The sequence below is a fragment of the Natator depressus genome, chromosome 15 (genome assembly GCF_965152275.1).
Source record: "Natator depressus isolate rNatDep1 chromosome 15, rNatDep2.hap1, whole genome shotgun sequence".
Classification (NCBI taxonomy): domain Eukaryota; kingdom Metazoa; phylum Chordata; order Testudines; family Cheloniidae; genus Natator; species Natator depressus.
The window spans coordinates 24,957,181-24,982,248 of NC_134248.1; the positions used below are offsets into that span (position 1 = coordinate 24,957,181).

General features: G+C 42.4%; 1 protein-coding gene across 12 annotated transcripts in view; it reads left to right on the forward strand.

Moving 5' to 3' along the window:
* PITPNM2 (phosphatidylinositol transfer protein membrane associated 2) overlaps positions 1-25,068 on the forward strand; it is a 211,905-nt gene that overhangs the window by 68,978 nt on the left and 117,859 nt on the right. The window contains exon 3 of one of the 12 annotated variants that reach the window (XM_074972407.1): positions 6,933-7,001. The exons of the other annotated variants lie outside the window; for them this stretch is intronic. The gene's annotated coding sequence lies outside the window, so the exon portion shown is untranslated. The remainder of the gene's footprint in view (positions 1-6,932; positions 7,002-25,068) is intronic. 12 annotated transcript variants of the gene reach the window in all.

The window sequence follows — 25,068 nt, forward strand, 5'->3', positions numbered from 1 at the left end:
CGTCATTGGCACAAGCGGAGCTTCATGACTCTCACAACTGCCGAATAAAATTGCCCCCTATAGTCTTTAGTTTGTGAACTATGTGTAGTGTATTTGATACCCTAGGGCAGCGTGAGACTGACCTTCCTTGTGTGTGGACATGCTAATTTTTATAGCATCTACTGCCTTAGCAACTAGGAGCTTCAATTATAGAAATTAAAACCATACAAGGAACCTGCACCACCCCCAGCAAGCATGGGTATTAAACTGAAAAACACCCTGACTGCAACTGTGCCTACCAAGCCTTGGAAGATGCAACACAACCATCAACCTGAAATATGGGTTGCAGCTGGACCCTTCACCCTTTGCACACATGAGCTTGGGTCCCACTGAAATGTGTAAAGAAGCTGAGAGAGAGCAGCACTTTTCAGGGTCTGACCCTAATAGAAAGACTCCTATTGACTTAATGATGTTTGGGTTTGAACCTCTATGCATGGAGTTAAACAGCAAATGCATTTTTAAATCAAAGCAGCTGACAACTCATTCCTGCCTCCCTCCTCCAGAGCTCTCTTGCGGCAGTTGACATTACAAACACTTTGCAGGTCAGTGCAGACGTGCTGTCTCCCTGCTCGGTTTATGGGGTTAGTAATGTCACACAACTCCTATAGGAACCCTGAACTTGAAACTTGGCAAATCAAATACCTTTTCAGTTTAACTTTAAAAATGAGATACTCTGTATCCTCTGCCTGGCTATTTTAGAGATTTATCTAGAAATGGAGTGTAGCACAGTAATGGTCTCTGTACTGTATGTGAACCTTACCTGTCTTTACTACTGCCTGATTTATCTGGCTCTGTGCACTCTGTTCTGGCCTGATAGCTTATGAGCTTCTTCCTGAGAACTAGACAGAATGGATATTTTAATAACACTCATATTGATTTCCCTATTAGAAAGCAGACCTGCACTTGTTTAAAAATTTAAGCAGGTATTTTATAAGAGCAGCTTGCTATGGTGTGATCTAACAGAAGCATCTGCCACCCTAGCCTTGCCTGACCACCTGAGCGATTAATTGTGGAGACCCCTTAACTGCTCCATAGTTCAAGTTGCCTTCAGAGTTTCACTTAAAGCAGGGATAAAATTCTGCTGCCTGGCACTTCATGGTTTTCAGTTTAGTCTCTGAATGTAACCCCTTTTCCTAAGGTCAAAGATTTACTAGCTTTGGCAGAGGAATCATTTATACATGAAACCTTTTTGAACTTTTCATGGAGATTATAAATTCTTCTGTGGGCTCTTCTGTCTGAACCACAAGCCCTGTGTGTGTGTCTGTCAGGACAAACTGGTGGCAGTGTCAAGTTCTGCTGCTGTTTTGCTTCTCGGATGCTTCTATCCTAATCATCAGGTCTCCCCAGCATGGAGTCTGAGGGGACAGGGAGGTCTGAGTGGGGCTGTATGTGCTGGGGGCTTTGGGAAAGGCAGGATCTGTAAGGAGATGGTTGGGGTGGAAGGAGCAAAATCTGAGGTGTGCAGAGACTTGGCTTCCCAGCCTGCTGGGTGTTGTGCCATGGGTACACAAGGTAGACGGTGTAATCAGGGCTATAGCATGGTCTGGAGGTGCAGTGGAAACGTGTGGTGGAGTAGAGGGATGCGTGGGGGCATGCATCTGGGCTTCCTGGGGATTCCCACCATTCCCCACTGGTAGTTCTAGTCAGATGGACTTCCCTTTGGCAGAGCAGAGAGTGAAGCTCCCATCTCTCCCCATCTCCCATTGTTACTCAGGAAAGCGGGAGAAGCCAGTGCAGGGAGATGGGGTCAGGGTTGGGACCAAGAAGCTGATCTTGGCGGCTGTGTTTTGAATACAGAAACACCTGGGCAGGTAGAAACACATGTGAGTCCTTATTTATTGTTTTTTTTAAAAAACCAGGCCAGGTGCACATAGTGCATGTGCAAATAGTTGATTGCACACACAGACTGACACTACCACAGCAATTACATGCCTAACTTGTTTAAAAATAATCCTGACATCATCCTGGCTTCTGGGCAGCAGCAAAGCTGCTCTGAATGTTAATTGAAAAGGCCTGAATTTTTAATTTAATTTTTGATATTATGGGGCTTCCGGTGGTTAATTGACCCCCACAAAGTTGGTATAATTTTTTTAAAAGTAGTAATCTTGTATTTTTTTTATATTCACCAAGCATCAGATTTGAGACACCCTACAAGTGTAAATTGAAATCCCATCTGGGTAATCTCAGCCATTCATCATTTATACATGTGGTATATTGTATAGTTCACTGTGTTTAATCCTTTTGGATGAGTCCTTAAAAAACAAGCTGTAATCTGCACTTCATGGATGCTAGTAATATGCTTGCTTGCTACCTACCATCCCAAACTTGGCTGCATTTCAGTAGTGAAGAGCTTTGGTTACTCTGGGAGGAAAGATGTTAGAGAAAAGTAAAATATTATCCTTATTGCTACCTTTTTAGCCTGACCTTTGTCCCACTAGACAGAGCAGTTGGGCCTAGAGCAGGCTGAGAATAACCGCCCAAGACTATTTTATGGCCATTCACAATGAAAATTCTGAAAATGTGTCACAAAGGACGTCTATAGAGCTTTAAGATATTAATTACCACTCTTAACACACCAGTCTTTGAAAAACCTGCTCCTTCAACAAATGCGATCCTATAAATTGGGACTTTCAAAGCCTAAGAGAATTCGACTCCCAAATCCTATTGAAATTCAGGGTGAGTTGTGTGCCTAACACCATTGGGCTCCTTTAAAAACTTCAGCCATAATCCTTAGGAGGAAGAAAGAAGGTGCCACTAGTACTCCTTTTCTTTTTGCAAATACAGACTAACACGGCTGCTACTCTGAATCCTTAGGAGGGGAACTTCAGAAAGCTAGGCTGCTGCTCATTGCCAGGTGATCATTGTGGGGCATCTAATGGTGAATGTGACTTATCTGAGTTTGTCTGTTATTACCAGGCTAAAAAAAATGTGTCCTGTCGTGTTAATGAATCGTGAGAAAGTACAGTGCTGGAGTGGATAATATGAAAAAGAGCATTATAACTTTTTGTTTAGCTTTTCCTCTTTGTCCCTTTACAGGAGCACCTAAAAATAAGTAATAATTCTGTGATACTGGTTGTAATCCCATTTGTCACTACAAATCTGGCAAATACTTCAAAATAAACTCCATGCACTATCAGCTGAGACCATCAAGCAGAGTAGTTTCCACATATATTTTCTCTTCAAAGGAAAGATACTGGCTTTTCTCTTAACGAAGGACTCAAGCAGGCTTTAGTGGTGCTTCTGAGAAACAGTAATGGTTGTCCTAAGATTGGCCGTTACCTTGTCCATGAGTCACTTTACCTTGCATATTTCTTTAGACTATGTGCTAACTGCTTATACTAAACTTATCTGTTCAATCTTATTTTTAGCTGTGACTTTACCTTTCACAGACCCGAAGAAGAGTTCTGTGTAGCTCAAAAGCTTGACTCTCTCTCCTACAGAAGTTGGTCCAATAAAAGATATTACCTTACCCACCTTGTCTAATTCCCTTATAAAAGGCTGTTTTCCTCAACTCCCCTTTTGATACAAATAATTAAGCATTAACGATCTGTGTAAAATACTAATGTACCAGAGGAAACTGCCAGTAATTGGTCTGTTGGGTGATGTTGTGTAAAATGGCAGACTCTTTGGTTCAGCTTATCTCTAAGCACTGCCCATCAGTGTATTAATGACACAGCTTCTCCATGGTAACAGGCCTCATCTTAAATGATTGGAAAATAGTGATGCTTCCTTCCCAGATGGTAAGCGTTCCCCTGTATTAATCTCTGCCCTGGCATTGTAGCTGCCAGAGTCATTGGCATGTTGTGATGACCTTGTAAAATGAGACCAAAGCAGCACAGTTGTGTGTGTTCTCTACTGGGCTGTAGACTAACAGATCTCCCCTTCTTATGGAGGCCCAGTTTAACGAGTCCATGCTCAGTAGTGGGGGTTGTTTAATGTGAGACTAGTTTGTAGTCTAATGCAGGAAAGTTCGTTCTGAACTTCCTGTGGTACTAGATGGGATTATTAATGAAGGGTCTTTGTGTTTCGTGCCACTCACTCTCAAGAATAGTCACCTTGAAGTTGAGGGGGGATTGTTCTATAAGTGGTTCTTGGTCTGAGCAAGGGTTTCAGAATTGGGCCCCATGTTGTTACGAGTAAATGCAATTTGTGGTTTGCTACCGTAGCTCATGAGAGAGGGTTTCCCACTGTGAGAGCTGAGAGCATTTATAGTTCAGGCTCCTATAGTACGAACTTCTCAGGGTGAGGGGTGCTCTCTGGAGCAGGCTCTTGGCTGTGCAATTCCTGTGTCTTCTAGGGCACAGTGCAAGGGTCCTCTTGTCATAGCCCATTTAATGAGAGAGGCTTGTGCTGTGTGGCCTGAAGATTTGATCCCCCTTAGGAATCAAATAGATAAAAATGAGGGCGGGGTGGAGATGGCTGTCTTGTATGCATGAGAGGGAGCAGCAATAATGCTATATGCACCCGTATGCTGTGGAGATTGGAAGAGAGAAATGGATAGATGGAAACCTTATAAAGTCCAAGATAAAATGCAAAACGTAGAAGAACTGAGCAGCAATCCAGGCTTTTAATTGCCTTCACTCTAAACTCTTCTCTGAAGTTTTGCTCTGTATTGATGTGCTAACGCATAGGAAGCTAATGCTGTTGTTTTCTCCTAATCTTTTCCCAATAAAAAAATCACTGGCTAAGTTTAGAAAGAAACAGTCCTCCATGTTGAGCATTGCAAACCACTCCCTTTTCAAAAATTAGTTCTCTCTGTTGACCGACATTACTGGTGGCTTGTGATACTGAGCTGAGTGCAGCAACAGTCTGCCTAGAATTTGTCTTTGTCCATTACTGTAAAGATCACTGTCTCACAACTCTGGGTCATTGCTGGCAAGGTGATGCATTTAATATACTTCCTCTACTACACATGTTTAATGATGCTCCTAGGTTTTATGCCAGTGTAATGAAATCTTGACTAATTACTCTAGTCTGTGAAAGATGCTTGCAAACCTAGTTAGAAAGCCCAATGGCCTTGGTTAAAATGCATATCAGAAGTGAAGAGTGTATGTGTAAGTATACAAGCATGGTGGGATGAAAAATGCTTGAGCATAAACAGTTTAATGTGTCTATTTTGGACGGGCACCTGCCTGCTCTGTACAGTCAGGCAAAATTGGGACATTTGGATCTGGATTTTGACTCTCCGCAGCGCACAGGTGTTCAGGTCTGCTGCACTGTTTCAGTTTGTTTATTTGTAGATTCCTCAGTGTGATGGGCATTGTACAAATATATAGAAGGTATGGGACCTGCCCCAAGAAGCTTGGTCTTTAAAAAGAGAGAGAAGGACCATGAAATTCAGACTTTGATTCAGATTCAGAGAGGTTTGAGTCTAGGGATTTTAATTAAATCATCTCTATTATCTCCTTTTCCTTCCTAAAATCAGTGAGATATATTTGGCATAAGAAAGCCATTACTGTATTTCACGTCTCTAAAAGTGCGTTTGGCTAATGAATTCATCCTGATCAGTGTTAATCCACAAAGCTCAAACACACCAGAGAGATAAGGCATCAAATTGCTAGTACAAGAAATAGAGCAGTAAGGAAGCCTGTTGGTAATCTCAGTTCTTTTCAACCTTATCTGGCCTCTGCTGTCTGAGGGTCTCAGATCACTTTAAGCCTCTTAATCTTTTGTCTTCCCACCTCCTCCCCCTTGACCTTTTTTAATCGAAAGTGACCTGTACAGTATGACTTTCAAATATGGCTCTTCTCTCCATGTCTGTTCAGAGGAATGATGTAAACTTGACTTGTTGATAATATGCAATTTATTTTGCCCAGGTTACTAACATCCTAGGTTATCAAAAGTGAAAGAGTTTTTTTTAAAAAATCCAATTTATTTGTCAGTGTTTATGCTCTTACTTTTTGCCTTTCTTTCTGCTTGGACAATAAAAATCAATGAAGTCCGTTTCACTTCAGATTCTTAGTGTCATGGTGATTTCCAGTCACTACAGGGGAATGTACTTGTAATTTAAAAACAACTGTTTTCATGAGTGTTTAAAAAAAAAAAAGTGGAAAATTTTACAAAATGTAAATGATGAGCCACCTGTAAGTTGACAATGGTCTCTTAATAAAGGCTCAAAGGGTGAGCCTGTGAGCCTGGACAGAACCAAGCTGAGATCCCACTGAGGGGCTGGGGACCGGACTTGAGGAAAGAGTCTCTCAAGGCCTCTAAGGAACCTGACCATCATGTCATGGGAGAACACCCTCTGCCCTTGGATTGGCAGATGAAAGGCTGAAATTGCTGCCAGATGCACCCTGATAGAGGAGTGCGCCAGGCCCTGGTTCCTTAAATGAAGCAGGTAGTCTAAGATCGACTGCACCGAAGAATACAAAGGGGATATGCTCCATTTGGCCGCACAGCGGGAGAACCTCATCCACTTTGCCAGGTAGGTCTGCCTAGTCTAGGGCTTTCTACTCTCGAGGAGGACCTTCTGGACCCCTTCTGAATGGGCCCGTTCATCTGGGTTCAGCCACGCAACATCCACACCATGAGGTGGAGGGACACGAGGTTGGGGTGAAAGAATTGGCCGTGATCCTGTGACAGCATGTCCGGTTGGTTCAGAAGGGGCCAGGGAGGGATCGCTGACAAGCTTGATAGTGCCCCGCTGGGGCGATCATGATAAGGGTGCTTGAGTCGGTCCCCTACGGATACTGCTGAGGGGAAAACTTCCAGCACCGGTGCATGTGGCGAGCACACACCCCTAAGTTGAATGGACATGAGCAACACATCTCAAAGAACATCAGTTACGGAAAAGGTAACTGTCTTTTCCGTTATTGAGACTGCATCGCTCTTTCTCCTTTTTTCCAAGCCGTATTAACTCCAAATAAACTTCCTCTTTCTTACTTTCTTTACAGGTGTTGTCCTTGGGACACAAGCCAGCCTCTGACTGCCCGGGGTTAGAAAGAAACTTCCCCTTTGGGCAGGTACTGCATAATTGCCCATTATGGGAATTTCACACCTTCCTCTGAAGCATCTGCTACTAGCTATTGTCAGATGGAACAGAAGCCTAGATGGGCCACTGGGATGATCCAATATAGCAATTGCTGAAATGCCTTCCAGTAACTCCCCATGGTGCGAAACTGGCTCCTTGCCTCACTTGCAGTCAAGAGTGTTCCAAATCTGTCTCCTAAAAATCATTTTGTTGTGAATGGTTGACTTCCAGAGTTCAGAAACTTCATAGTAGCATAGTGAAAAGCAAAGAGCAGTAGGAGGACAAATGTATCAATAAATCAAATTGAAGAAGCAGTAAGTAATCAGTCTGGGATGAACTCTGCTCATAATTTAATTGCACAATGTAAAATTAAAAACTTCTGTTGTACAGCCCAGAGGCTGTATAAAAAAAGGTTCTTACCAGTATATTTTGGAAATCTTGTACATTAAAGGGGTCTCGCTAAAAAAATCAAACCATTGATATGTATTAGTAGCTCTGTGGCTTGCTGCTGCTTTGCTTCTCTTGTAATTAGCAAGGCTGGTTTAGGATAGTTTGTCCACATATCAGTATTTCCTGCCAAATTGGCTAAAGAAATGCAAGCATTTGTCTCCTCTGACATGAGAAATGTTCTCTCAAGAAACAGACACCGCACACATCCTGAACTTTCCTTCATGGTGAGGTCTGGTTTTATTCCTTTAACATTATGGTAACAATACTCGATATAATCATGTCATCTTTTTTAAAGCATGCTTGTTTTTATTTTTATATGTACACACATAGACCTCATGAATTAGGCTCATGGATCGGAATGTTGTCTTTGGCTATTTTGTATTACCAGCCCCAATCATAGCCTCTTTCTTTTTCTGATATTCTTTAAATGCACATCCCAGGACCTTGATCCTGCAACGAAATCAATGCAGAAAGACCCCTTCACCGAGGCAGAGCCCTGTCTGCACAGATTTCATTGTAGCAATGGAGACTTTGGTCACAATAAATACGAGCAGGTTTTTTTAGTTCCTGTGTGATTCCCTCTTCTCCCTGTTGAGCTGGTCTCTGCTTTAACTTCTATGATTTCTTGTTACATCAGGTATCAGTAGTGAGTACCATAGACTGAGTTATATTGATCATGCTTCCCCTATTTGAGTATATTTTTAGCATTAATTAAACTCCCACAGTGACCTATTCTTGCATGCACTGGATCAGTATTTTCAGTAAGTGCAACCCAGGTTATTTTTCTCGTCTTGTTTGTACCCAAACCCTGGTCAAAATATTGCATGGCGCCGTAAGAGTGGACATTCTGTTTCCCTCTGCATAGCTGCAAATCCTCTGCCCCAGTCTCTGAACCTTACCTTAGCCTTGAATCTCCTGAAATAAATCTAGTCTTAGGCACAAACCTGTCAACTGCCTCCTTTATTAGACCCAACTGCCCTGAACCAACCGGATGCTGTTGCTCCACTTCTTTTGAAGTGACTTAATTTGTGTCCTAAATGCCTGACTCCTGGAACTGAGACTCTTGACAACAGTCTTGTATATGGCAAAGAGCTGATTACCACCTCACTGACATCATGCCTTTTGTAATGCTGCTCTTCTTGTCTCCCTTCACTTGGTGCCTTGTCCCAAATTTGGATCTTAGTTAGTGTTTGAGATCTATTGAGCTGTGAATTCACCTGAGTTTACTGAGTAGAGAGATACCCACTGGCTTTAGTTAATATTGGACTTTGTCTGATAATGGCTGGAGCACTGTGTACCTTTTTAAGGTATTGCAAGGAACACAAGAAAAGGTCAAAAAGAAAAGGAGTACTTGTGGCACCTTAAAGACTAACAAATTTATTTTGAAACATGTAGCCATTGATGCGGCTAGTATGGGATGATGTAAAACTCCTCTTTAGGAGAAACTGAAAATGAATATTCATAGGTATTTTACCCTCCTTGGAACCACAGATTCATATTCCAGAAAGGTCATCTCAACCCTTCCTCTTTCTAAAGAGAAATTCAGTACCAGGCAGTGCATGAGACTTTGCATGAGAACATGAAGTGGAGATCCTGCTTACACTGTACTGACATTAAGGAGCCTGTGGTGTCTTCCATAAGAGAAGGGGTTTGCCCCAGTGTTGCTTAGTAAAATCTTCCTTCCTCCCATTGTTGTGTGCCAGTTGCTTGTGGGTGGCTGCACACAATTGGCATTTTACGTATAGTGTGTAACGTGCTTGGGGATGAGATGCACTATAGAAATGTAAAAGGTGGCATTGGATACTTCTTCGCCTGACTTGTAATTTTGGAGCTTCCATGGCTGAAGCATTTCTCTGTAAATATAGGCCTCCTGTCTGATTTAATGATGCCTCTAAGGAGATTTCTACCCAGAGGTATTGTTGTCTGTGGGTCTGACAAGGGCTCATTGTGCACAGGGCCTTTACCCAGTGACTTGTCTCAATTCCTTCCTTCCTTCCTGCTTTAGCTCCCAAACTCAGGAGCGTGCAGTTATTTCACAGATGATGGGCCTTGTTCTGAAACTGAGACGGCTTATGCTTTTACTGGCTCTGTAAATGCTGACTGGCTTATCATTTCAACTGTCTTGTTTCTCTCCCACTGTCACCACCATCAGTAAGCAGCTGTGGTTGCAAACAATGCCTGTTGGGCAGCTGAATGACCCAGATGCCAAGTGGAGGAAAATATGGATTCTGTTTCCAGCAGTTGTCACACTAGTTGGTGCATGTTTCCCTCTTTGATAAGATAGAATCACTTCTGGGAATGGGTTGGATCAGATGACTGGAGCAGCTGAGCTTTATTTTCCTTGGGTTCAGTTTTGATTAAATAAACGTACAGTAGTTTCACGTCTTTGAAAAGAAACCCTTGTCTTTGGAGGGTTTATATCTACCCACAATGGCATTTGTAATGCTGTAAGAGCAAAACAGGACCGTTATTCTTCAGGACCATTTGTGCAATGAATTGCGAGGTCTTTGCATCACCTCTTCAGTGATGGATGTGATCAATATACCCAAACCAGTAATGCACATAATGGGGAAAGGTTCATTTGAAAACTAGGCTGTATACAAGAGCTCAGATGAGTTTTTAGGATTGTGATCTGGCTTAAGGAGTTCTACTTTTCTTGAGGATTCTCCCAGAGAGACTTAGTTTTTTCTGGTGCCTTTTTTTCAGTAGTTCACAAAGATACAGGGTGAATAGTAATGTCTCAACACTTCTGCACAGTTTGCGCTCAGGTAAGCCTCCTAAATGAACGTGCTCTCATTTCACTTCCAGCAAACTGTAGCAACCAATTTTTTTTTTTAAATAAAAGGATAGTTTCCCAGGCAACATAGAGGAGCAGTAAATATATTTTAAGCACCCTGCATATATAGCAAGCTATTGCCCATGGAGACTAGAGCCAAGTAATGCCAATGACCAGAAAAAAGCCTCATTCAGGTTTAATTAAAGCACATGGAAAAATAGATTGGCAAGATGCTGTGTATTCTCAGAGGCAGAAGAAATACGTTAGTGAGTCGGGACAGAGCCTGGACTAGAACTCAGTAGGGCCTGGGCCTGCTCAGGTCACTGCCTACAGTGAGTTCTGCAGATTGAGTTTATCTTTGCAAAAATAGTATTTCTAAACGTGTCACCTGTATGGAGATCATTTATACCTCAGTAGGTCATGATTATAAATCCGATCTAAGACCTTAGGCTAAACTTGGAGATTTCCCATCAAAGGACATGTGATAGGACCTTCTGATTCCAAACAGTCTAGACTGTGAGGAGTTCCATGGTGCTCATCAGAATAGTACATTATATATATATAAAAATAAAGGGTGACAGGAGCAGTCAGCGTGGCTCAGTGAGATCTACAAGACAATGTTTAGCTTACTAAGGATAAAAGTTGTGGGGGTGGGTGGGTGTGTTACTGTCAGGCAGGACCTATGTCCCAGACAGTGAGTTTTGAAACTGTAGGAAAGGATCTGTAAGCAGCTGTATGCTGTTGAATGGCTTCTCAGGTCACAAACCATAGAGCATAGTATTTCCTACAATGACTATCAAGTCTGCTATCGTGCCATGGCCAATATCTGATGCAAACCGTGCATCCGGCAGTTTTGTGCAATGCTGTATGTTGGGAGACAGGGAATTTCCTGCATGACCTCTGCTGCAATCAGCTTGTCACTAAAGCATGCAATTATATTTCTATTATTGTAGCTTGCATAGCTATGGATGTCATTGGTCATAAAATGTATACAGCCCTTTTTCAAAAAGCCAATCACAATATTTGTGATATCTATTTCTGTTGCTGTTAGGATCTGAAGAAAACTGGAAGAGCAATCATAGAGTTCCTGGAATAGCAGAACACAAATCAATAACAAAGCTGTACCGCGCCTGGCAAATGAATCTCAAATCTCCCACTGAAAAAAAATAGAGTTTGAACTTTTAATAAAAACAGACATGAGAAACTGAATTATCAAATGGTTGTATTATGAGTATAATAGACACTCTTCTCAATTTGGGGAGCTTTAAATATTCATTTAAATCTAGAACCTGCTTTAAAATCTCAGGCTTCTAATCCATTTTCAAATGGTAATTAATTTTGAAAAGCAAACATTTATTTGTGTCTATGGTGATGTGATCCTGGATAGTCTGGGGTTACCTCTGGAGAGGTTTTATTAGGTTTTTTAGCCTCAGCATGTGGGTTCAGTAGTTTTTGGTGATCAAGTCAAATTAAGCAGACAAGATTGAGACCAGTAAGAAAATCAGTCCATGGTATCGTTTGCTCATACATTTAGTTGCCTGTTTGTTGTAAGTGTTTGGGACAAATGGAATAGTCAAAATGAAATGAGGAAGTTTAGTGCTCAGCTGGAAGGTGCTTTTAAGACTTCATGGATGCACTCAAAACTTCAAGGCAATAAAAGGTGTAGCATCTAGATCCTCCTCCTCCAAAAGCACAGAGTACTAGTAGAGTTAATGGGGAATCTATGTTGTTTGTTAACATTACAGGGACTATGACAGGTAGTTGACCAGTTCTGATTCAATCCATTAGAGGACAGGAGTACTCACACACCCTCAAACAAGCCAACACAATAATCTTAATGTTAAGATTATGTTTTAAAAGTCTAGAACCCAGGTTAGGTCACTGTTTACGTCAAACATATGTCTGCTGTGTATACAGCTGTAATGCCCCAGTGTATGAAGGGTGTGTATCATTTTTCACAAAGATCATGCAGTGTACCTCCTATCTGATATACTGACAGCTGAAGCCAAAATATCAAGAATAAAGAAATTCTCGAGACACAAGTACTAGGTAAATCAGATAAGGATGGACTGGAGACCACAAGTGACGGAAACAGAAGATGTATTTCACAGAAAGAGAGCTCAGCCTGGTGGTGCAGAAGGGTGTAGTGGTGGTGGTTCTTATTGTGTAGGGCGAGAATACTTACAAACAACACTGTCCTATGGGAGGCCAAATCCTACAAAACTTACGCAGATACCAAATATGGTAGAATTGGGTTTTCTAATTCTACCTGTGCTTCTGTCGGAAGCATCATGCCTGTCTAGAATACATCAGCTATTTTCAAACTGAAACAGTAATTCATTCTTTCCTGTAACTGTTCTAATCAAAAAATAAATTTGTGCCATGACCTTTGCAAACTGAGGTCAATTAATTTGGTTTGTACAGGATTTTCTTAAAAGGACACTCTCGGGAGGGAGGGGAGAGACGGTTTGCTCATTGTTTATACTAGCCATGGAAGACTGAAACTGAAATCTGTTTCCTATCTTTATTAATTGCTTTCTGTTGCACATGCACACAATGTTTTTTTGTTAAAGAGCTGCCCTTGAGTGTTGGGTTTTTCTTTTGTTTTGGTTTAACAGAGGAAAAAATGTGTATGGAAGTCCAGCTTGTTTTGAGAAATAAAAATACATGGAATTACATGAGCATTTGTCAACTGTTATAAGAAATCTACTCTTGGGAAAATCTTTAATATATTATAGCACTGAAATCATTATAGTTAATGGTCAACCTTGTCCCTCTAAAAGAGGTTTTTTTTTTTCTGGGATGAAACCTAGCACAATCTTAACAAAATCTGATCTCAGATTTTTAGAGCAGCCAACAGGAGGAAAAAAATGTTTCTGGGGACCTCAGTCTTAGTAAAACAACTCAAAATAAAGTACTAAAAATGAAGCTGACATATGGTCCTGAATCTGCGCTTGTGTATTTGACCATTTGAAAATGGATTAATTCCTGTATGCCCAAAATATTAATGCTAAAGTGACTGCTCTGGATTCAAGTTAACCACTTCTGATAATGTGTTATCAGTGGCAGGGATTATTTTCACCAGTCTTTCTTTGAGGAGCCCATTTTAATCAGGGTTAGATAATCTCCTGAAGCCATTGGTATTTAGGAAAAAATGTCCATGACACATTGGAGGAAGGGGCTGCTCCACAGATTTTTCAGTACTTGTATCATGGGGAGAGGAGTAGAACGTTCATCCATGGATGCCATGTTATATTGTGGTGGTCTGCCTAATATCCTGTTTCCATTCATGCTATTGAAGTCACATTTCCAAGGAGTAAGGGAAATTTTCAAAAGTTATCTTGCCTACACTATAAATAGTGGCCTCAATATCCTTGCCATTTAGAAGGGGCCTGTTCCATATTAAAAGGGGACCCAAGCTCAAGGGTGATGCCTTTTGATGATGGCAGTTTTAAAGGAAGAAAAGTGCTTGTGGTGTTGAGGAATCCTTTTGTAGCTGGGCTAACCAATGAGTATGGAAGATTATACAGGGACGTAAGGAGAAACTCCTACTTCTGAAAGGAGAATCCATTTAACTGGGGCACTTTCCAGGAATGATCCATTTTTCTGGAAGTTAATAGTTCCAAGTTTTAAGGCAGCATGTGTTAAGGAGTCACTTTAAACACATCTTTAGTCCATGTTGTTTCTGATTTTATTGGTAAACTGCATGTAGGGATCTACTTTGGCCATGCAGAATGATGCTGATCAACTTAGCCTCATTCGTTTAGAGAGGGGAAAGGTGGTTTTGTGGCTGAAGCCTAGAAGTGGGAGCCAGGAAGTCCTCAGTTCTGTTCCCAGATCTATCACCCATTCATTGTGTGACCCTGGGCAAGGCACTTTGTCTCTCTCTCTCTCTCTCTCATTTCCCCACCTGCAAACTAGAGATAATGACATTACCCTAACTCAAAAGGGTACTGCAAGGCTTAAATCACTAATGTTTTTAAAGTGCTTTGAGATTCTTGCAAGGAATTCACTAGGTCTGGGCAGCTAAGTATTATTTATTACTCTTACAGCACTTGTTGATCACCATCACTCTTTTATCCTTCCCTGCTTTGCAAAATTTTTGTTCTTCGATACTAGAGTGTTGGGAGTGCTAAGCATGCTTCAGATTTTAACCCTTTTCCCCCCGAGTTAACCTTTGGTCCCCGTCTTCTATTTTCAGACAGTGTTCAATGCTGTTGTGGTTTTTCTTTTTCTCATTCTTAGTCTGTTTTCTGAACCAACAATTTTAAAATAACACAAAAAAGCCAATAGATCTCCTCTTTACAGTTCAGGTAGTGGAACACCTTGCAGAGTAGTCACTTAGGATGACGGGCAGGAAAGCAGTTCAGAGTAATTTGTGATGTTGCTCAGGGTTTTTAGAACCGACCACATGGAGGGGCTAAGATTCCATTAAGAGGTGCTGTTTATTTTCTCTTCTCCAGCTCATCCTATTACAGTTGCCGCTGCAGTATACAGTTTGAATGTTCTTTATTTTATAGCAAGGAAACTAAACAAATGCGGGATTGAGTTTAATCTTGTAAAAGGTTTATTAGTACTGTGCTGAAACATGCTGTACTTCTGATTCAAAATGGCTCCTACAAGTTTAAATATACAAAGGTGTGGCTGGCTTCCCTCTTGGGACTGGCAGGGTCATTTTCTACAGTATAATCAGCCTTCTCTAACCGTAGCCTGTCTCTGCACCTGGGTTTTATTATGATCAACTTCGCTGCAGGTGTTCTTTGAGTTGAGCTTTGCAAAAGCTCGGCTTTGCTATTGGGAATCATCAGACAGATGACTGGGCTAATGAAGAAATATGGGAGTTCAGTGGGAAGTTGATTGGGGCATTGTGAGAAGAAACTGGGGGAGAGATGACTTTTAAAAACCAATCTAACAATTAAGGAAAACTGTATTTCATTAACCACTTCAGTGCTTTGCAGATATCCAGCATGAATACATATTTGCTGTGATTCCTGAGTTTGCTTGCATCCAAAAAATATATATTTGGCTTTCCTTCCCCTCCAGTACAATATGGCTAAGTAACCTACATCCACTGTCTTTGTATCTCCAGTTTATATCGGCACGTGTAAAATGCATGTCCAGTTCACTTTATGCATTGTATATTTAAAATGCCTTTTCTCTAATTCCATTTTCTTCTCATGCAAACTTAGCTATTTTGAATGTCAAAAATGACTGCAGAAAACAGCTGTTCAACCAAAAGCTTGCAAAATGAACAAAGGTTTTGTGAAAATATTGGCAATTTCAGGACAGTTTTGGGGATTGTGAGATGTCACACAGGCCCAAATTTAACCACAGCGTCAAGAGTTTGTAAAAAGAATTTCCCAAGAGAGAGGATTGGCATTGTTTCACACAGCTCTGCTATCCTTTGGCGAGTGAATGTGGTTTACTAGATAGAATAGCAGGGTACTGAGAAACAGGAGCCTTGGGTTCTATTCCTAGCTTTGCCCATGTCCTGCTGGGTGGGGGTGACCTTGGGTGAATCCCTTACCCACTCTCTGCCTCAGTTTACCAATGTTTAAAATTAGGATAATCTTTCCTTCCTTAAAGGTATCATGAGGAATACTTAATGTCTGTAAAGTACTTCAGTCCTCAGAATTATGGCACTGGATATAGTAAATGTGGCAAATTAGCCTTAATATTGATCTTCATTGATGCGGGTTGGGCTGAAGCCTCCAGCAAGTGTTAGAGGATCCCAGGAAGCTGTTCCATTTTCCCTGATCAGTATTTGAGGTTGGGTTACATTCTTGGAGGGTACGCAAGGAGGAGTGCGACTAGCACACAGAGATGAACAAATTTGCACTGCTCAGTGCAAAACAAAGTCATCTTTCAGCTAGATATGAAACATAAATCCAGGGCTTGCAATAACTGGGGTTCAAACACAGGGTCAGGCTTCCTACAGCAGAGAGCCAATGGGTCAAGCTTCCTACTGTGAGTAGTTGCTTGTGGGCATGAGTTGAAGGCTCATACATGTTGGGACTTCTCCAGGCTTCCATGACAGTCTCTTCTGCCTGAGTTTATATCCCCACCCGCCAAGGGAAATGGGGTCTGCTGTCAAGTCACCTCGATAACCAGCAGGAGTTTCCTGGGAGCGTGCGTGGGGAGAATGCTGACGAACCTAACTGTTGGCAGCAGCTACAGGGCCTGCGGCTGCCTGAAACTGGGACTTAACCCCTGGCTTGACAGGTGCTGTGTGGGATCCATTGTGCTGCCACAGGGGCTCTAGGAGTTCTTTATTCTTTACATTTAATTTGGATCCCAGTGCTGCAAATGGGAATACTGAAAATAACCCCCCTCCCAACCCTTTGTACTGCTTCATGGCCCCTTTGCTCCCTCTGCAGCAGGCGAGTCTGCTTCTCCTGTGACTCATGCACTGAAATTACAGTTTTTCTGGCATTCCCTGGGCTCGTCCAATGCTTGACTGGCTTTGCAAGCTGCGCTGTTTCTCATTTATTGATAGTCTGTAATGTTTGATAGGAAAATACTTCTGCTCAGAACACTGTAGAGGAGTGGTTATGCTGTTATGGGGAAAATTAGCACCCTGGATGGTGCTCAGTCGCTACGCAAGCTCTGTGGGAGTTTTGCCAGGTAGACATATTGCTCCAGGATGTATAATGGAAAATAACTTGTCGCCAGACCTTTCTTCCTAAGTCCCTGTGCTTAGACCTTAATGAGAAAGAAATAGCATTGGGCCTCTTTCCTTTTCACAGGGGCTTGGATATCAATTTTGTGTAGCTATTTCCTATACAGACATTTATCTAGAGACTGGATTAAGTCAGTATGACAGATTAAAGTACTATAAAAATCTGCAGGTAAAGTTACTGCAGGCAGCAGGCAGGGAAAATGCGGGGTGCTAGTTGTCAGTGCTGCCATGATCCACCATCCTTCAAAAAACATAAAATAATATGAACTTCATTACAGCCAGCTGGGATAAGAGTGCTATTTCAATTACAGTGGCCAGACAGAGGCCCAATGCAACTCCCACAGATGTCAAGGGAGAAACTCCTATTGGCTTCAGCAGGTCCCAGAAGACAGCCTGGTGCCTGACTCTTCTGAAACTACATACAGTGGAGCAAATGTTTCCAGGCAGTTTTCAGAACTCTGGATGGTGCAACTGCTGTTGCTGGTTTAAGCCTGTATTGATCTGTGACCTCCTTAAAGATCAGGTCCTCTCGGAAACACTGGTTTACTCTGAACTTCATTACCTTCAACCGTTGCCTTTGCTGCTATTCTAATTGTGTTTATTCTTGAACCATCATCATTGTCCTCAAAGTATCAAGGAAGGAAGCATAGATAGTCTGTACTTCTGGAATTTTACAATGAAGGGGCCAAATTCTGCTCTTGTTTTAGAGGCACAAATCTGGAGTGAGTCTTTGTTTGGGTAGAGTTGAACCAGATTTATGTCTGTGGATCAGAGAATGGAATTTGGCTTTAACTGAATTTTCACACTTACTGGGGAGTTTTCCATGGCTGATGGAATGGGAAACACTTTTTAAAATCTGGCTTTATACTGGTCTTCTTAAAACTATTATCCTTTTTGTCAAATTCCAAGCACCAAGATTGTGGCTACTAGGACTTTTTAACATGTAAACGTTGATTTATCATCCAGCCACCTTGTAGGTAAGTAGCCACATGAGAGTTGGGGGCTGTTAATATAGCATTGCTGGAGGATCAGACCTTTGGAGGGGCATTGTTTGTGTCTGAAATGTTTCTCTTGTAATGAAGAGAGCCAGATCATGTAAGTAAGCAATGCTTTCCTGCCCGTATATAGGATTGCTGCTAATCCACTATGGTTGATGAAAGGGATTGCTCAGTGTTGTTTTTGGTTCAACCAGGATTATTAGTAATGAACTTTGGAAACTGAGTTGTCCCCCACTGAAACTCACTTGTGCAGTTCTGGAACATGCTTACGTGTGCTGGGGTTTGTGGCATTAGTCCTGTGGTGCACTTGCTTCCTGCATATGGGATAGTTCTCTGGATGAGAAATACAATACAATACTGTTTTTGGCTCTTTAGAAATGTCTTTGGGTAACAATGGTTCAAGCTCTGGTGGAAACGTCAGTGGTTGCTCTGCTGTGAATTAGGATTTAAAAAGGTTCTTTGTAAAGATGGCTTTGAACTAGAATTTGAATATCCTTGGGCTTGTGAACATTCATATCCTGACTTCCCAGCTCCTGGCTGATCTCTAGTTACCAGTCTACATCTGAGTTTTGTGTACTTCATTTGGATTGATGATCACATAAGACCCCAGCTACCTGTAAAACCTTAGTTCCAGTGAGAGAGAACAGAGCAAAATCAATATGGCATTTTCCTTGAGCCATCCCAAAGAGAACATGGTCTTTGAGGTTTGAAATGGCTTCATTTCAAAATCCTAATATTCCTGCACCCAGGGCATTGTTTGCAGATGCTATTGGCTGAAAAAGTAACCAGCAGTTAAAAACCACATATCAAGAATAAGAAATGGTAAAGTATCAAACTGATGTTCAATAACTTTAAAAAAAAACTTAAAAAAATCAAATGTTAAAAAAAATGTAAAATAAAAAATACTTTTGGTTTGAATTGGTACAAGCAAAAAAAAGGAATGATTACAGAGAATGTGCCATACATTAGTAGGGCTGGAGAAAAATACTGCTGCCAACCATTCCATTTTGTGAAATGCCAGCAGTTTTCACAGAGTTTTATAAGAAGATAAAAGTTTTAAGGATTTAAAACTTGAATCAGCAGCAGCTGTTGTATGTGCATGAACATTCTCAGAGATGTGACCAGGGACTGGCAGTTGTCTGTGTTGGGACAGAAGTGTCTTTCTTCCACTTCCAAAAACTGCCGAACCTCACCCTGCCGCTGTGGTAGCGGCATTCCAGTGCAGCATTAAAATACTAATTTTGGCTCCAGTCAGAACTGTCGGCTGTCGCATGTTCATGAAGCAACCAACTCAACTCAGCTCCCTTCAATAAAAACAGAAGAGCAACAAGATGGGCTTATTTATTCTTTCTGAAAGATATTGGGCCAGATCCTGGGCCCTGCTTGGTAATGCTGTCATGGATGAGAATTATTGGGTGTCATAGAGCGTTTATAGCAGTACCTGTTCCACCTATTCACCTCCTGTTCTGGAACTGTGTGAGGGAAAGGGTCATGGCCAAGGCACCCCTATAACCCACTCAGCGTGACTGTTGAATAGCCTGTGGGGTCATGGGCAGCCAGGGATAAACTGGAATAGCTGCTCTTGCTTATGCCGGGGACTAGAGTGGTCCCCTGGCCAGCACTTGAATTAGGGGTGTAAAAGTGGCTTAGTGATAGCTGAGCCAGAAGACGATCTGTCTCTTTGTTGTTCTGAACCTAAATAATCGAGGGGCAATAGCTGGGCGTTAACAGAAATTATATACCTTGTGTGTAAATCATTGAAGGACCCAGTATTGCCTAGAGTAGCAGCAGGTGCACATGTTCAGGGAGGGTTATTAGAGAGGAGCAGTACGTTTTGTTACACAGCCAGAAGAAGAAATCCCACCAATCTACCAGTGCAGCTCAATTTGGACTCCTTTGCGTCAGCTCGCAATCTGCTTAGCTGAAAATATCCTGGAAACCCATAAATTATTTAGGCGTTATTAGAAGCTGGGTTCCATGTTGCAGTCAGTATTAGGAATGATTTGCAGCAGCAATAAGATCTGACGTGTAAAAATGCTGCGTCACTTCATGTGGTGGTGGTGGGGAATCAGCCCCCTAAATGTACTGATTGATTGATTAATATGTAAAAGTTCTTGATTATCCATGTACCTTCATTATCCTGGTGCAGTGTTGAAGGGAGGAAACATAAGTCTTTTTTCGGAAAATCACCGTAAAAGGCACTTATCAGATATTCAGAGTAATTATTTTCAAGATTGAAACTCTGAAGGCATTATTCAGTATGTGAAACCTTGTTGTTAATCTGTTGGCGTTATGGATGAAAGAAGCAACAGACACAGATATTAAACATTCAGGACATAAGTATCACAAACTTTGAATCTCAGTTCCAATATTGGTCATCAGCCCCCACTAATTCGTCTTTCTCCTCCCATCCTTTGCTTCCTGTGCAGTTCAAGGTACCTGGGCAGTTTTCCTGTGGGATAGATAGTGTGCACTTTCTCAGTCCCTAATTGGTCTTTAAGCAAGGTAGACCTCCCACTGACAGAGTCTAATGTGGAGTATTGTGAAGCCCTGGTGATGACTCCATAGTTGAGAGTGTAATATATTTTTTCCTTTTATAAGACCATCTTTAAACCAGTTCTGAATGTTCGTTTTAACAACTGCAGTGTTCAGATTTGCTATCTTAATCCTGGCGTTTATGCAGCAGAGAAAAGGGTGAAACACTCCTGTTTACTCGGCAGTGCTTTCACAATTGCAGACAGGGTTTTTGTTGCAGTTTTAAGTTCAGAAACCCACAGTTTTAAGTGTGATTTTGAGCCTGGGAGCTCTGCAGGGTTAGTGTCATCCTCTCAGCCCGGTGGCTGAAGACTCCGATTGACGAATGGACCACCATCTAGCAAAGACGGCAGGTGTATGTGATGGGCTATTGCTCCCTTAGCCCTTCCTTTTACCACTCTTAGTTCTCTCACTTGGTGCAGTTAACGTAGGTCTTATTTGCACTACTCAAAAAGACTGTTCTTAACTCGAGTTAGCTAACGCACAGTGAAATGCTAGTGAAGATAAGGTGGATTCAAGTTCTTGGCCAGGCGACTCGCGGAGCTCAGGGCCCTGACCTCTGAGCCGCCATATACAGTTTTTCATAAAGATAAGGTCCAGCTCCGCCCACATCCCGCATTCCTCCTGAAGGTGGTCTCCGCTTACCACATGGGTCAGGACATTTTTCTACCAGTCCTCTGCCCAAGCCCCACGCATCCAATGAGGAGCACCGTCTCTACACGCTCGATGTGCGATGGGCTCTGGCTTTCTACCTTGAGCGGACCAAGCCGTTCAGAAAGTCCTTGCAACTGTTCGTCGCCTCAGCCGAGCACGTGAGGGGCCAGCCAATTTCCACTCAGCAGCTTTCCAATTGGATCACTTTGTGCATCTGTACCTGTTATGAGCTGGTGGGTGTCCCCCCGCCACCCATTGTGAGGGCACACTCGACTCGAGCGCAGGCCTCGTTGGCTTCCTTTGTTGCCCATGTCCCCATTCAGGACATCTGTAGGGCCGCCACGTGGTCTTCGGTTCACACGTTCACCTCGCACTATGCGATCATCTCCCAAACTAGGGATGACGCCGGGTTCGGCAGGGCTGTCCTCCATCCCGGGAACTTGAGAACTCCTACCCATCTCTATCAGATATAGCTTGGAATCACCTATTGTGGAATACACATGAGCAATCACTCGAAGAAGAAAAGACAGTTACCTTTTTCGTAACTGGTGTTCTTTGAGATGTGTTGCTCATGTCAGTTCCACATCCCGCCCTCCTTCCCCTCTGTTGGAGTTGTCTGGCAAGAAGGAACTGAGGGTGAGGGGAGCGCGCAACTCCCTTTACACCGCACCAGGCAGGCGCCACTACAGGAGTCGCGGGGGGCGCTCCCCCCGTACTGGTACTGCTAGGGGAAAAACTACCAGCACCGGTGCACGTGGCGAGCATACACACCTATTGTGGAATAGAGCAAAGCATCTCAAAGAACACCAGTTACGGAAAAGGTAACTCTCTTTTTTCATATGAACTAACGAGTAGAGTGAGACGAGGCTCCCCCACAGTATTTGACTGTTTCACAGCCAAAAAAAATGGCTCTTCTTTTTTATGATGGTGGGATCACTAACGTGTTAGTGTGTTAATGGAGACAAGGCACCAGTAATTCTGATGGTGCAGTAGCTAGGTGATGTCAACCACATAGGGCGGTATGGGTATGGCGTTGACCTCACCTAGTTATGTCATGGTAAAAACTACAGGTGCCTTGTCTCCGCTAGGGTTTTACAGCGGGATGGCTACTGCATGTGAGTTATCTCACAGTAAATCACATCTTTGTCTGGTAGTGAAGACAAAGCCTTCATTGGCCCAAAGGGCACTGGCTAAACACAATCATACTCAGTCTCTTCCTAAACTCCTCCGAGAGGCTCCCACAAAAGCTGTTGGACTTGAAGCGTGTAGGAGCTATAGATTTTTCCATAGCCATCTTAGGGGATGTCTTCACAGCAGCTTGGAGGTGCAATTCCCAGTGCAGGCAGACAGCTCAAGCTAATGCCTAAAAATAGCAGTGTGACTGTGGAGGTATGGACAGCAGCTCGGGCTAGCTACCTGAGTACGTACCCAGGGGGTCGGTGGTATTGTAGTAGGGCAGCTGGCTCGAGGTCACACTGCTATTGTGAGGTGTTAGCTCAAGCAGAGCTATACATGTTTGCCTGCCTGCATAGGGAAATACACTAGCAGCTGTTGTGCTGCCATACCCAAAGTCAGAAAAGCCATTGGTAAGCATTCTTGGCCAGGCGTCACACCTCCCTAGGTGCTGCTCACAAATTGCACAGGCTTCCAGATGGCAGTTTCTTAACAATCCACAGCCATTGCATTTACCATGGAACAGATGCAAAAATGCCCCCCTCTACTGCGTCCCTTCAGGTTTGCGATGTCTATTTACAGCAACCCCCTGCAGTTACCGTTCTCTTAATGCTGTTCATGTTTATTTTTGTATTCACTTATTTTTAGTAATGGGAAGTGGGCTAGGAACAATACCGAGAGAGTGGGGTCTGCGTAGTTCTCTTCAGCAGAGCTGAGCCTGGAAGAGACTGACTAGAGTCGCTCTGCTGCAAGCCTTCCATCAGGGTGCTCGTGACATTTTTGTGACTGTTGCTTGAAATGTGCATCAAATAAAGATTTTTGGAAGCATTTATCATTTCATCTCAGATGTGTTCCTTTTTATATCCATTTTTTCTAAACAGCAGCAGAGGGGGAATTATAGCTTATTTTATTTTTTTTCCCCTAAACTGATCCATGACTTCACTATTCATAGCAGGTTTTCAATGTCTCTCTTTATTTCATTTTTTCATAACCTCCAGGCACGGAGTAACCTTAAACATTAATTTTCCAACTACTGTTCGGCTAATGGACTTCACTGCTATTAAATCCCCTTGGAGTTAGAATGCCAAAAGCTGAACCGAGCACTTTGGGGAGCTCACACAGTAGCATCATTAATACAATAGAAAGAAAAATGCAATATTCCTGCACCCAGATGTCTCAGGAATAGCATCAATGGAAATGGTTATAAGATACTGTATTGTAGCTTCATATTAAAAAATGTTCCATGAATCAGTTTTTGCTGCAAGCCAGTATTTGGCTGCCCAGTGAACTATAACAAGATTTAATAGCCACAGTGCAGTTGTATTGCATTTGGACTGATTCCATCCTTCTGTTGTAATAAACGTTGGCTTTACAGTGGACTCTTAAATTCTACAAGTGACGTCAAATTGCATCTAATAATGGAAAAAAAGATTAAGTACTGTAAACTCAGCTTTTTCTCTTAATGTTTTCTTCAAGTCTTGTGTTGTCGTCTTGATCTGTGTCCTCATCCCAGTGCACCATTATCTACACCAGTGGTCTCCAAACTGGGGTGCACGAGATGATCCCAGGGGGTGCGCAGCAGCAGGAGCGCCACCGGACAGCACTCCACCATTTTTTTCCTTCGGCGGCAGCTCTGCACGTCCACGGCTGGTGTTCCCCTCCAGCGGCCCGCCTGCAATAAGTCTTCCGGTCTTCTTCTGTCGGTGGCTCGCCTGCGGCAGGTCTTCTGGTCTTCTTCCGTTGGCGGCGTGCCTGCGGCTGGTCTTCTGGTCTTTTTCCGTTGGCGGCGCTTCTGTGGCAGGTCTTCCGGTCTTTACCCTGGGGGTGCGCGAGCCAAAAAGTTTGGAGACCATTGATCTACATGTTCGGTATCTGAGTGAATTTGTTCTGAGCTTTGCATCTTAATAGCATCACCTTCCACACATGCCCACACCTCCTTTTGTTTTTCTCTTTTATATTCCTGAAAGTGTGGGACTCATTGTACTGCAGGCTAGAGACAGATATGCTGTAGGCAGGCACTCTGCAGCCTTTTCCCCCTTGCAGCTCTTCCAGTGCACCTTAACCCATTCTTGCATTCAATACCCCACTCCGGGGAGGTACTGGATTGTGTCAGCTTGTGTGGTGAATCTGTGATGTGGGCAAATGTTCTGTAGGGACCCAACTCATTTTTTACATGTGATCTAAAGCAAGTTTTGAAACTGAGGGGTTTTTTTTGGTTTTTATTTATTTATTTATTTATTTTGAAGGGACATTATCAACCTGAATTGTTTGCAAACTAATTTCAAAAAATATCATTTGCTGAGACAGAGCCCTTCAAACCAGCATGGTGTGAATTATACATATTTAAAGGATTTTTCTGCTCCCTGATGTTTATATGAATATTTCCAGTTAATTAGTTTTTTTGCTATATAACTATATAGGAAAACTGAGACTATCTGTACAAAAAGTGCTGTCAAATGCACAAGGTGGACGAACTGAAGAAATAGAGAAAAATATTTTTCTCTCACTACTTTCAGGTAGTAGGTGTTGTTTATAACAGTCCTAGTCGTCACAAAGTTATTGTGCAGAAATGTGGTGTTTTTTTCCAACTTCTAATGTGAAAGTTACATGAACAAATCTACTTGCTCCTGCATATCGTGTCACATGTTTTTAAAAATTGCACAATGTTCACTTGTTCTTCAGCAAACCCTTGTAAACAGTATTTTTCCCTGAACAAAGTAGCACTTAGCAAAATTAACTTTGGCCTTAGGACCCTTACACCATCTTTCTCAGCAGTGTTGGTATGTCTGTGTAC